The sequence below is a fragment of the Mobula birostris genome, chromosome 23 (genome assembly GCF_030028105.1).
Source record: "Mobula birostris isolate sMobBir1 chromosome 23, sMobBir1.hap1, whole genome shotgun sequence".
NCBI classification, from domain to species: domain Eukaryota; kingdom Metazoa; phylum Chordata; class Chondrichthyes; order Myliobatiformes; family Myliobatidae; genus Mobula; species Mobula birostris.
The window spans coordinates 27,467,160-27,481,464 of NC_092392.1; the positions used below are offsets into that span (position 1 = coordinate 27,467,160).

Below are 14,305 nucleotides of genomic sequence, written 5' to 3' on the forward strand. Positions count from 1 at the left end.
GGCAGCATGCTTCAAAGGGGTGGAAGAGCTTATTCCATGCTTAGCTCTAAATTAAAAACACTTGGACAGGTACTTGGATGGTTAAAAGCACTTGGACAGGTATGTGGATGGGTAAAGACACTTGGACAGGTACGTGGATGGGTAAAGGTATTTGGACAGGTATGTGGATGGGTAAAGGTATTTGGACAGGTACGTGGATGGGTAAAGACACTTGGACAGGTATGTGGATAGGTAAAGACACTTGGATAGGTACTTGGATGGTTAAAAGCACTTGGACAGGTATGTGGATGGGTAAAGACACTTGGACTTGGATGGGTAAAGGTATTTGGACAGGTATGTGGATGGGTAAAGGTATTTGGACAGGTACGTGGATGGGTAAAGACACTTGGACAGGTATGTGGATACGTAAAGACACTTGGACAGGTATGTGGATAGGTAAAGACACTTGGATAGGTATGTGGATGAGTAAAGATATTTGGACAGGTACGTGGATGGGTAAAGACACTTGGACAGGTACATGGATGGATAAAGACATTTGGACAGGTATGTGGATGGGTAAAGGTATTTGGACAGATATGTGGATGGGCAAAGACACTTGGACAGGTACGTCAATTGGTAAAGACATTTGGACAGGTATGTGGATGGGTAACGGTATTTGGACAGGTACGTGGATGGGCAGGTTAGACAGATATGGGACTAGCTTAGGATGACATCTGAGCATATTGGACCAATTGGTACAAAGAGCTTGTCCTGCACTGTATGGCTTTCTGAATCTATAACCAATCAGAGAATATAGGAATGATGACAAGTATTATCAAAGGCTGCATGGCAGTGTAGAGGTTAGAGTAACGCTTTACAGCATCAGCAATCAGGGTTCGCTTCCTACCATTGTCTGTAAGGAGCATGTATGTTTTCCTCATGACCACACAGGTTTCCTACAGGTGCTCTGGTTTCTTCCCCCATTCTGAAGATGTACAGGTTAGGCTTAGTGCGTTGTGGGAATGCTCGACTGGTGTCGGAAACATGGTGACAGCTGCAGGTTCCCCTATCACATCCTCGAATGTGTTAGTCTTTGATGCAAGTGACACATTTCTCTATATGCTTCACTATTTCCATGTACATGTGACAAATAAATCTAAGTGTTGCATCAATATCAAATTATGTTAATGTATTTTAAATCTGTCAATAACTGGGTAAGTTATGGAAATGCTCACTACATGGTTGTGGCTTAACCAGTATCAATGGAAATTCTGTAGAACTAAAGTCCTCCAACACTCATCCATGTCTAATAATTCAGGAACAGCTTTCTCCCCTCCACCCGATTTTTGTACAGTCCATAAACCGATGGACACTACCCTTACTATTCCTTTTGTTTGGCACCATTTACTTTGTAATTTATGCTAATTTTATACCTTTGCGCTGTACTGCTGCCACAAAACAACGCACTTCATGTCATCTAAGTCAGTAAGAATAAATCTGATTCTGATTCTGCCAATGTGAAGGAATAAAATCCTTCTGGCCATTGGAATGGACATAATTAGAGTCATATTAGAATTCTAATTACACTTCTATGCACTATTACTTTTTAATTATTTTTCATGTCAGGCCTGTGGTGTAGACAGGACAGCTTTTGTCAGGGGTGGTTGGGTCGGCTATTGATGCATCTAAGAGAGAGCTGGTCCATGACTAAATGGGAAAAGGATTGAAGCAATATGTCAATCAGCAGGAAGATCTGGTTTTGAAACATTCCACTGATGCCATTGCATCCACAGGCAGAGTGAAATAATCTCAACAAGGTTTCAAAGCACTTTCTACATTATCATATCCTTGAACATCTTGCATTGAGCAGATGGATTGCAGAGGACCTTACACCAGACTGCATGGCTTCTTCCTTCTTCCATTCCAGTCCTGACAAAGGGTCTCAGTCCAAAACATTGACTGTTTATTCCCCTCCACTGATGTTGCCTTTCCTGCTGAGTTCCTCCAGCATTTTGTGTGTGTGTTGCACTGAAAGTCCACGAGGCATAAAACATAAGAGCCAAACAAGGCCATCCGGCCCATTGAGTCTGCTCCGTCATTCCATCATGACTGATTTATTATCCCTCTCAACCCCATTCTCCTGCTTTCTCCCCGTAACCTTTGATGCCCTGACTAATCAAGAACCTATCAGCCTGCACTTTAAATATACCAGTGACTTGGCCTGCATTGCCATCTGTTCCAAGGAATTCCAATAGTTTCACCACTCTCTGGTTAAAGAAATTCCTCCTCATCTCTGTAACAAAAGCTTTGAAAATTAATTGTGTAATGTTAAAACTCCTGGAAGATTGTGAAATTAAAAAAAACAAGACCTTGCTTTTATTTATGTTTTTCGTTCAGACGACATCTGCAACTCAAGTGTGTAATGATGAAGTAACCAAAAGCCTGACTGCGATAGCTACCCCACGTCCTCTGCCCACCTGGAGGGAGTATTCGGCCACTGACTTTCATCGACTGGCAGAGATTACTGTGTCGCTTCCCCTTTTCCAAACTGATATTATGCTCCATTACTCTCCTTTCAGTTACTTTCCCTTTGGTGTTGGAACCTTGCACGTCACACACCTATTTCCAACCCAAAGGCCAAGCCGCAAGTAGTCAGCATGCCCCTGAAGTCCATTAAATCTCCAGGACCTCTCTATATATCCTTCCAAAATTTGCTGAGCTGCTAATGAAAAGCCAACTACTACTGCTACCTCGACTCAGGCCTCGGGGGCCAGCGTCGGGCAAACAGTAAAGCTAACAGATGAGGTAAAGTCTGAGACCAGTGGACTGTGCTATGTCCACTACCTCACCATTTTTGCATTCCTGATTTAGTTTGGCTTTTAAATATATTTCTTCTTGTAATTTATAATATTTCTTATGTCATTATGTGGCACTGTACTGCTGGCACAAGACAACAAATTCCATCACATATGTCAGTGAATTAAACCGAATTGTGATTCAGATTCTGCGTTCAAGGAAAAGTTCACCGAAGGATCAAATCTAAGAGAAGTTCGAACAGCAGGTTCAGTGATAATAAATCTGATTTTGATGTAAATGATTTAAATTTGTACAGCTTCATCACTTCTCAATTACTATGGTCAATTAAAACAATAACTGTTTAACAGCGCCATTTTTTTCTCAATGAAACCAATTCACAATGATATTAAAATGATTGAGAAGCACTTGAGAGATCTGTGTGACTGAGTTGAGCACAGATGCAGACGAGTCTCCTGGGACCTCAGCGGAGTACATAATGCACCTACTCCGATTTCTGCTTAGTCCTTGTTTATCAACATCTCCAAGCATCAGAATTATCTCTTAACATCCATGATTTACACTGTAACCATGACTGCTATTTTATCTGAGTTCTTCATTAAACAATTAGATTCTTTCTTTCTAAGCCAGGTTATTAAACTTGACTGTTTAACCCACTGAGTCAATAAGGATTGTTCCTGCTTTCCTTCACAAGTGGCTCACTACATAACATCTGGAAAAGTGTTTCTGGAACCATATGGTGCAGAAATACAGAGAGATAACAAAGTTCAAAGGGAACTGGAAGCTGCTTCCTCTAAAAGAGTATTACAGAGAAATGAGTGGGGCACTTTACAGAGCATTGTCTGACTTAGTGAGATGACACAGCATGATTCTATGTGCCATTCAGCAAAGAAGGTCAGAAAGTGAGAAGATCTGGGGTGGGGGTGGGTTCACTGCTTTTAACACATGTAAGGTACCAGTGTCTATATTCATAATCTTTGCCTGTCTAACGTATCAGATCCCCATGACCATCATGGGACTCCTGGACTGGAACAATTACACCATCACCAGGCAGACTGACCACAGAAGCAAGGGGGAGCAGATGCCGGGATCTGGAACAAAGAAACGAACTGTGCAGGAACTGAATGGGTTGAGTGAGCTGCTTCTACAGAGGGAAGAAATTATCGATGTTTCAGGTCTCGACCTGCATCAGGACTGAGTTTGGAGAGGGAAGAATGAAAGTGAAGTTGAGTGAAGAGGATAACTTCACTCGCCCCATCATTAAACTGTTCCCATAGACTATGCACTCACTTTCAAGAACTCTTCACCTCATGTTCTCAATATGTATTACTTATTTATTCATTAGTTTTATTTTGTATTTGCACAGTCTGTTGTCTTTTGCACAGTGGTTGTTTGTCTGACAGTTGGGTGCGGCCTTTAATTGATTCTAGTGTTTTCTTCGATTTACAGTGAATGCCCACAAGAAAATAAATCTCAGGGTTTTAGACAGTGACAGAACCGCACTTTGATAATAAACTTATTCTGAAATTTGGACCACAGTTGTTGTAGAGAACATGGCTTTCCTTTGAATAATGCTAGGGCAACAGAGAAATTAGTACCAGATCGGGGATATTTTACATTTTGTATCAGAGGTACAACATGGGAACAGGTCCAATGAACCTGTGGCGCCAGTTAGCCTACTAAACTTGCTGATACAAGGGGGCATAACTTTAATGTGTTTGGAGGAACATTTGGGGAGGATGACAGAGGTAGGTTTTTTTTTACACAGAGAGTGGCAGGTGCATGGAATGCACTGCCAGGGGTGGTGGTAGAGGTAAGTACATTAGGGACATTTAAGGGAGTCTTAAATAGGTACATGGATGATAGAAAAAGTGGAATGTGGGAGGGAATGGTTAGATCGATCATGGGTAAGTTAAAAGGTAGGCACAATATCATGGCTGCTCTTCTGCTCTATGTTTTGTGCTCTGCATCTTTGGACCGTGGGAGGAAACTGGAGCAGCTGGAGGAAACCCACATGATCATGGGAAGACCGTACAAACTCCTTACAGAGAGTGACAGAATTGAATCCGGAACACTGCCGCTGTAGTAGTGTTACACTCACTGCTATCCGACCCTGCTGCTGATAATATGCTTAATAGATGACTGTTTAAGGATAAGAAGTCAAAATTGTTAGCAGAACCTTTTTAATCGAATACTACTGGACATTCAGTAAGAGACACCAAGACAGCAGAAAACAGACTCCAGTTTGCAGAACAAAGAACAAACTGCGAGTAACTCAGTAGGTCAGAGTGCATCTGAGGAGGGAAATGGACAGCTGATGTTTCAGACTGAGTCCTTGCATCTTGTCACACAGATATTACCATCTGTTGAGTTCCTTTGTGCTCCAAACACCAACATCTGTAGCCTGCTGCGTCTCCAGGAGAGAAGAGGTCTGCACTGAATACTGGCCTGGGACAGTTTGATTTTTTTTTCTGCTTCCATGTGAAGTCACTGACATGATTACTCTCAGCTGTACCACATAAAGTGCATGAGATTCACATCATTAGACAGAATTAGCAATCCAGTCTCTGCAAGCAGGCTCACCTACTGTAAACCACGACCCTACAATGATCATCATCCCACTGAAATCCAGAGCGGTGAAGTCAGATCCACCGCCAGTGGGTGAATGGATATACCACTTTAGTGTTGTTGGTCCTAGGATGTCTATGGCCGGGGGAGTACACAAGCCCCCTGTTTACTTTGAACAGTGTATATTTGACGACAAAGCATCTGCTTTTACAGCTTAGTCAGAGAGAGGCTCTTTGGATATGTAACCAAGGCAGGAACTGGAGTTAATTCTTGACTCTCTGGTCAAGATGTTCCCTCAAACGTAACCAGTTGATGAAGATTATCTACTAGGAATAACATGTAACGCTCAGCTATATTGGCTCGTATATGTCTAGGGGAAATCCCGCCCAGCACCTGCCTGAACGCTTCCCACTGAGTCGGTTGGTGCACCACTGACGCCCGAATCAATCCCAAACATCAATCATCAGCCAGCACACACAGTACGCTTTACCAAGTACACTTTATAGATATTAATAGGTCTATGAAATTAATATCAGTTCGATACAGGAAAGGAAGTAATGGAAAAAAAAAGCGCCAGACTTCTCAAAGTCCAAGTTCTTCGTGCACAACCGTTGGAGCTCAATCGATTCCTGACGACCACCCGGATCCCGTCGACTTACGGCTCGGGACCACCCGGAGTGATCGACCAGAGCCTTTCCGCAAGTCCGCCGTCCTCTCCGTCTCTCCTCCGACTCCCCGCCGAAAACCCTGTCCACAGTCATATGATACAGCATTGTATCCGAAAACAAAACGATACATGACCACCCATTGGCTAATAGCACCCTGCTATCTGTATTAACACAAGCAAATGTCTAGCTAGAGACTTTCTCAGCATTTAACATAACAATAAAGCATTCCCCAGTAGAACATAACAAAGAAGCCATTTTAATTAGCCTGCGCAGTAACATAAGAGACGAAACCCCCTTACAAACATATGTTGTGAGAATACTCCATTTCCCATTCTGGTTCTTCTCTTCTCCTCACCTATCACATCCCCCGGTGCCTCTCCTTCTTCTTTTTCTCCCAAGGTCTGCCTTCCTCCTCTCCTATCAAATTCCTTCTTCTTCAGCCCTTTATCTTCCCCACCTATCACCTCCTAGCTTCTCACTTCAACCCCCTTCCCCCACCCACCTGGATTCCCATATCACCTTCTAGCTTATACTTCTTCCCCTGCCCCCCCACCTTCTGATTCTGGTTTCTACCTCCTTCCTTTCCTGTCGTGAAGGGTCTCGGCCAAAAACTTCAACTATTTATTCCCCTCCATAGATTCAGTCTGACCTGCTGAGTTCCCCTCAGCATTTTGAGTGTGTTGCTCTGGATTTCCAGCATCTGCAAAATCTCTTGGGTTAACGTTGTGGGAATCTATGCTTCTAATTTCTGGATAGATATTAACATCCATTTTTCACTTTGACATGATGAACTATTATTTAACTTCTTAAACAATATTCAGCAATCAAGCTGTCAATGAAATTCTAAATTTAAATCTATATTAAATGAAGACTTTATTAGCATTAGCTGAAGTCAATTTAAAGAACTTTATTTCATGCAAGATCACTTTATGATGAAGATGACAATCTGGTATCTCCATCAGTGTGATAGTAATTACAAGGCAGCTAGTTCCAATTTCCGTTAGTTACTTCCTGACGTGAGTGTGGCTGTAATTGATAAATCACCTCAAGCTGTCTGGTTAACCAAAACAGGAGTGCTCATCATCAATATATCATCCACTTAGTCTGGTTAACCAAAATGGCCTATATCTTATGGTCTACTCTGTTCAACCGAAGCAGTGGTGACCATTATCGATACATCACACACTTAGTATGGTTAGCCGAAAGCCCCTTCCACACAATTAGTCAATTACACCGGCATTTTGAAGAATCATCTCCTGGATTATTAAAGAACTGAAATTTACCTTCGATGACTGTTGTTGATCGAACAATTAGCTTAGTAATCACATTATTAATAATAGTGATATAATGATGACAGCTGATGACTTAAAAAAATCTAGGGTGCCAGTCAGGATCTGAAAACCAAAAGACAATGGAGGGAACTTATTCAAACCCACACTCACTGAACATAGATAGTATAAGTCCTTTGTCCTTTAGTGACCTTATAACCTACTCTGAGATCTATCTAACCTTTCCCTCCTACATAGCCCTACATTTTTCTATAATCAGAATCAGGTTTATTATCACCGGCATGTGACGTGAAATTTGTTAACTTAGCAGCAGCAGTTCAATGCAATACATAATCTAGCAGAGAGAGAAAAATAATAATAATAAATAATATAAAAAAATATTAAATGAACAAGTAAATCAATTACGTATATTGAATAGATTTTTTTTTAAATGTGTAAAACAGAGATACTGTATATTAAAAAAGTGAGGTAGTGTCCAAGGCTTCAATGTCCATTTAAGTCAGATGGCAGAGGGGGAGAAGCTGTTCCTGAATCACTGAGTGTGTGCCTTCAGGCTTCTGTATCTCCTACCCGATGGTAGCAGTGAGAAAAGGGCAAGCCCTGGGTGCTGGAGGTCCTTAATAATGGATGCTGCCTTTCTGAGACACCGCTCCCTAAAGATGTTCCTATTTAAAAGATTCTTAAATGTGCCTAATATATCTGTTTATAGCACCAGCCCTGTCAGGGTGTTCTACACACCCACCACTCTCTGTAAATAAAAACTTCGTCTGACATCCCTCCTATACTTTCTTCCAATCACCTTGAAATTTGGCTCTTTATATTAGACATTTCTACCCTGGGAAAATGTCCCTGGCCGTCCACATGATCTACGCCTTTCATCATCTTGCACACCTCTATCAAGTCACCTCCCATCCTCTCTTACTCCAAACAAAACACCAGAAGTTAGACCGGAGTGTAAATGTAGCTTCACGTTTTTCCAGAAGAATGGTTCCTCTGCCGACAAAACCCCGTAGGTGCACTCACTGTGTAACTGCAGTGATGGGGTGCAGTGCTGCCTGGGGGACAATAAACCAGACAAAACTGAAGGGAGGTTAACCAGTGGAGGACGAACGCTCATGGTTAGAAATAATAAAGACCACCACATAATCATTTCAATCTGTTACACTGATGAAATGGATTTCAGTTTAAAGCCAGTAACATCATTTTTCCAGGGATGAATGAACTTAGGATATCACTTTATTCCCATTAGTTCTGACAATTCAACATAAGAATAACTGAAGGATGGAGAAAACGAAGGTCAAGGTTAGAGTTAGGTCAGATAGACACAAGAGAATGCAGATACCGTAATCTGTAGTGAAAACTCTGGGGTAAAGTTGTTCGTTGCTTAGGGCTGGATTAGGATCTATTGCTCTTTGAAATCAGGTAACTGGCTATTGATTTGAATTAACCTGGGTGGCCAGTGAACCGAACAAGAACTCTGCCACCCGTCTGCCTGCTCGGAAACAGCTTTCTTTAATTTTCACCTTGTTGATTACCTGTTCCACATGACAGTAGTTCTTTGCTTGGTGAATTAAATTAAGTGCTTAGAGTTGCCAGGGACAGTAAGTGGATGAACAGTAATGGAAGGGTCTTTAATCTCTGATTTTATTCAGCCCTGTGAGAACTGTCAGTGTTCTCAACCCCGGCAGAAGGAATGTGTGCAAAGTCACCTCTGATATGCAAATGAATACTAAACCATGACAGAAGAATGTAAGCAGAATGTGGAAGAGTGACTTCTGCAGTTAGACTGTATGGTTTGCCAAGTAAAACAATTTATTACAATAAATTTTTACTTTCCCATGTAAAATAAAATCCTCCATTTTTCATAACATCATCCAATTTTGTTTTCACTCATGACCTGTTGCTTCGACTTGTCGTCTGTGTTCCTTTGAGGGAGCAGTAATTGGTTCTGAGCCTCAGAGATACCGAGATTAGTATTTGTAATCTCAGACAGGAATTTGTAATGCCATCGATATTGAGCTACAGAGCAGAGCATGGCTACAGGCGACAAGAGTGACAGAGAATGGTGAGGCAGGTTAGGAATCTGGTCCAGAGGAGCAAGAAGAAATCACTCTGTCCTTCAACAATCACAAGGGCTGTTTAAAGGAAGCAAATTGCCACAGAATGAGGTCACTGACACGGCGACGAAGTGTATCTACTGAAGGAAGGTGAAGCTCGGTGCATAGGCTCAGAATAATGAAGTAGCCTCAAGTGGAAAATAAGCAAAACTGGACCACAAGGAGACAGAAGAACATGAGAAAGTGACACTTCTCCATCATCCGTGGCTGGTCTAATCCCGGCTCCATTTTCCTACCTCTTCCACAGAACCCTGGATCCCAGCATTGCAAAACTCTGACCAGCTGGTTTTACTGGTTGAAGGATTAGCTTGGTGAGCTTTATTAGTCACCTGTACATCAAAACATCGAAACATATGCACAGTGAAATGTGTTGTTTGCATCAACAGCCAACACAGTCCAAGGATGTGCGGGGGGAAGCCCAGAAGTGTCACTGTATTTCTGCTACCAAAATAGCATGCCTACACTTCACTAACCCTAATCAATATGCATTTCAAATGTGGAGGAGGCCAGAGCATTCCCAGGAAACCCATGCAGTCACAGGGAGAATGTACGAGCTCCTTACGGAACCCTGATCTTACAGCTGGCACTGCAAAGCGTTATAGTAATCACTGTGCTACCACATCACCCAAGCCAGAACTATTTCTGACTTAAAGATAATTTGTTAATCTGTCTGTATAGTTTATTAAAAAATAAAAATAAACTCATTGTTAACCAGTTTTGGAGCATTACTCGGCGTTGCCTCTGAGCACTCAGACTGCAACCTTCGGATGTCACTCCCACCTGTCATTCTCGCTCCACAGTTAAAACATTTCTTAACATTGAGGTTTTTGTTCAGCTTGAGTCACCCGTCCAAACATTCTGCGTTTGAATGTTTTGTTTGGTAACGTAATAGTGAAATGGTTGAAACACTTTTGTTATGCTAAAAGCGCTATGTAAACAGAAGATGTTAATATTGAGTCATAGTGTTATAGAGCAAGGAAGTAAGCTTTTTGGCACAGCCACTCCACAGCAACCAAAACTCCCATCAAGGCCAACTTTCTGTATTCAGCCCACATCAGCCACAACCTTTCCTATCCACGTACCTGTAAAGTTGTTTTTATATGTTGTTAAAATAGCTGTCTCAACCACTTCCTCTGGCAGCTCATTCTATATACTGATCACACACTGTGTGAAACCTCTCAGGTTCCTATTCTCTCTCACCTTAAACCTGTACTTTCTTGTTCTTGATCGTCTAACCCTGGAGATAAAAGACTGCGTGCGTTCACCTTGACTATGCCCTTCACGAATTTATACACCTCTAACAGGTCACCTCTTCCCCCTATCTGCCAGGAGGTCCTAGCCTCTCCAAACTCTACTTACAGCTCAGGCCCTCAAGTGACCAAGGATGAGTGTATTAATAAAAGAGGCAATTTCACTCACTGGTCACTTTATTAGGCACACTTGCACCGCTGCTCGTTAATGCAAAAATCTAAATCTAATCAGTCAATCACCTTAAACCTGTACAGCAACTGAAAGCATGAAAGCATGCAGACATGGTCGAGAGACTCAGTAGTTGTTCAGATCAAACATCAGAATGGGGAAGAAATGTGATCTAAGCGACTTTGACTGTGGAATGACTGATGGTGCCTGAGAGGATTGCTTGAGTATCTCAAAAACCGCTCATCTCCGGGGATTTTCACACACAGCAGTCTCGAGAGCTTACAGAGAATGGTGCAAAAAACAGAAAACAACCAGCTCTGAGGGTGAAAGTACCCTGTTAATGAGAGAGGTCAGAGGAGAATGGTCAGACTGGTTCAAGCTAACAGGAACTTGAACTTGAGATAACACACATAAAAACTGCTGGCAACACAGCAGGCCAGGCAGCATCTATAGCAAGAGGTACAGTCGACATTGCGGGCCGAGACCCTTCGTCAGGACTAACTGAAAGAAGAAATTTGGAAGTGGGAGGGGGAGGGGGAGATCTGAAATGATCGGAGAAGACAGGAGGGGGAGGGATGGGGCTAAGAGCTGGAAAGTTGATTGGCAAAAGGGATACGAGGCTGGAGAAGGGAGAGGATCATGGGACGGGAGGGCTAGGGAAAAAGAAAGGGGGAGGGAAGCCCAGAAGATGGGCAAGGAGTATAGTGACAGGGACAGAGGGAGAAAAAAACAGAGAGAAATTTTTTTTTTCAAATAATAAATACCGGTAAGTGGATGGGGTATGAAGGGGAGGTAAAAGAGGCTCGCCTCCCCCTTTCTTTTTCCCTAGCCCTCCAGTCCCATGATCCTCTCCCTTGTCCAGCCTCGTATCCCTTTTGCCAATCAACTTTCCAGCTCTTAGCTCCATCTCTCCCCCTCCTGTCTTCTCCTATCATTTTGAATCTCCCCCTCCCCCTCCCACTTTCAAATCTCTTACTATCTCTTCTTTCAGTTAGTCCTGACGAAGGGTCCCGGCCCGAAACGTCGACTGTACCTCTTCCTATAGATGCTGCCTGGCCTGCTGCATTCACCAGCAATTTTTATGTGTGTTGCTTGAATTTCCAGCATCTGCAGATTTCCTCGGGTTTGCGTTCTTGAACTTGAAATGTTGTAATAACCAGACATTACAACAGCGGTGTGCAGAAGAGCATCCCTGAATGCACAAGGTTTCAAACCTTGAAGTGGATGAAGACCACGAGCATACATTCAGTGTCCCCTTTGTTAAATGAAGGGGTGAATATAACCAGCAGAGGAGAAATGATGGAAGAATTAACAAAGCAAGAAGAGTTTGAAGTCCGTGGGAGCTGATGTCTGGCTACACTCAGAACAAAGACGTTGCAGGGAAGAGTTGGGTGGGGTCCCTGGGAGCTGTCTCCTGACAACTCTTCGTATAGGACATTAGAGAAGAGAGTCCGGTGTTCCTGACAGCTGATGACTGGCTACACTCAGGACAAGTACATTGGAGAGAAGGGTTTGAGGTCCTCTGAGCTAATGTCTGGTTACTCTCAGACAAGGACATTGGAGAGAAGACTTTGATGTCCCTGGGAGTTGTCTTCTGGCAAGTCTCAGGGCAACAACATTAGAGAGAAGAGTTTGGGGTCTCTGGGAGTTGTCTTCTGGCAAATCTCAGGAAAACAACATTAGACAACTTCTTTGCAATGGCAGAGCTTTTGTGGATTTTAACAGTTATTTTTTTCTGGATAAGCAGACACGATCAGGGATGAAATATGGTAAACTTGTGGACTGTGTTCAGGAAGGTCTGTCCCAGTAGCAGCCAGGAGGCAGTCTGCATTGGACTTAGTGTTGAATGGCAAAGTTAATTTTGTTTACAGCCTAGTGCACAGAGAGCATGAGGCTAACAGCAACCATTACACGCTCCAGTAAATCACTGAGTTTGACAGGCTGAAGCAGCTGCTGAGATTCATTTTGGGTGATTCTCCTTCCTATTTGCATAATAATAAATCAATCATTAAATTTGGTTTAGAACGTTGATTCATTAACATAGAGGAGACGTGCTTGTCCCGGGTTTTCTGAAGGGTGAATTGTAGATGATGCTTATGTTGAGAAAGGTATTTGTATTTCTAATCTGTACATGGTTGCACAGGAGGGAAGGCACTCTCCTGCTGGAATGTATTACAGATGGCATTGTCTATGGGCCAGGTGCTGATGGCTGTAGATACTGCGGAGTTGCTTGCTGTTGGGTGATCTCAATACATCAGTGAAATAACTCCCTGTAGAGACAAAATATTGGGTCCCTGGGAGGAAGCTGGAAGGCAGGAACTGCTCTGAATATCATCTTCCAGACAAAAGCATTTAGTTTCTGCTTTTTCCTTCAGAAGACAGTGGCAGGAGCATTGAATGACGGAAATCTGTACCGATATTCCTCAAGTGATCATTGCCCAACTGCTCGTCTTCTTTCAGTTGTGGTTTCTGCTTCCCCACAAGAGGATTCAGAAGTTTAATTTATGGCTCTAAGATTCAATATCACATTTACAAAACACCTGTGGCAGAGAGTGACTGGAATACTGATAACCCAGGTACAAACGTTTTTAATTCCAAGTCGATAACTGGAAGCCACCGATCAGTCTTTCAGACATTCAGCATCATCTTAGCAGATGTTTAATGGAAATTTCCCCCACTGCAATATTAATCACACCTGTAATTAAAAGATTATTTCTGTAATTGGACTGTCTTGGCAGAAGATCAAAATGCATTCTCTTGCCCTTTCAATTTTTAAGCCATGCATTATAATTGTTGAAACAAATCCTTCGCTGAGAGCCACATTAATTGAATTTCACAATGCTAGTTATCCAGATTCTTATTCCAAATGGTCTGCATATTCCTCTTTTGTGGCTTGGTCACAGTGGGCTGATGTGTACTGCCTCAGTAATATTAAATTATGTTCTAAAAATGCCTGTGTATACTGTTACCATCTGGACTGTGCTTGGAGTGTGTGCTCTGTCATCCACATCTCCTTGTGACTCCAATGTCATTACTCAGTTTGCCACTTTTGTTGTTACGATGGGATTTACTGAGGTTCCACCTGGCAGTCAATGACTTTCTGACCATGATGTGGATAAAGCGACATTGTGGAGTGGGTTATGCACTGGAAGCTCTCAGCTGCAGAGGTTACGAATAGATTCGTTTGTAAAGACATTTTGTGAGCTAGAAAACTATTCAGCGAGCACTTTCACAATGAGTAGTCACGGCCAGTAAACGACACCTAATCCAGGTTTAGTGAGCTATTTGCTGTAACTGAGACTGATGCTGTAGATGGCTGGTTTGTCACCACAAAACACCGCAAAGGATCTGCCACTCACATGTCAGTGGCCAAAGCGGCCAATGGGTGGTCCTGAGGTGCAGACAGGGTTCAGTCCGTCAACCCCAGCACAAAGTTCCAGTCTGACCTGCA

General features: G+C 42.7%; 1 protein-coding gene across 2 annotated transcripts in view; it reads right to left on the reverse strand.

Moving 5' to 3' along the window:
* The window catches only part of LOC140186929 (semaphorin-3A-like), a 257,855-nt gene that overhangs the window by 108,081 nt on the left and 135,469 nt on the right, over positions 1-14,305 (reverse strand). The window lies entirely within an intron of this gene.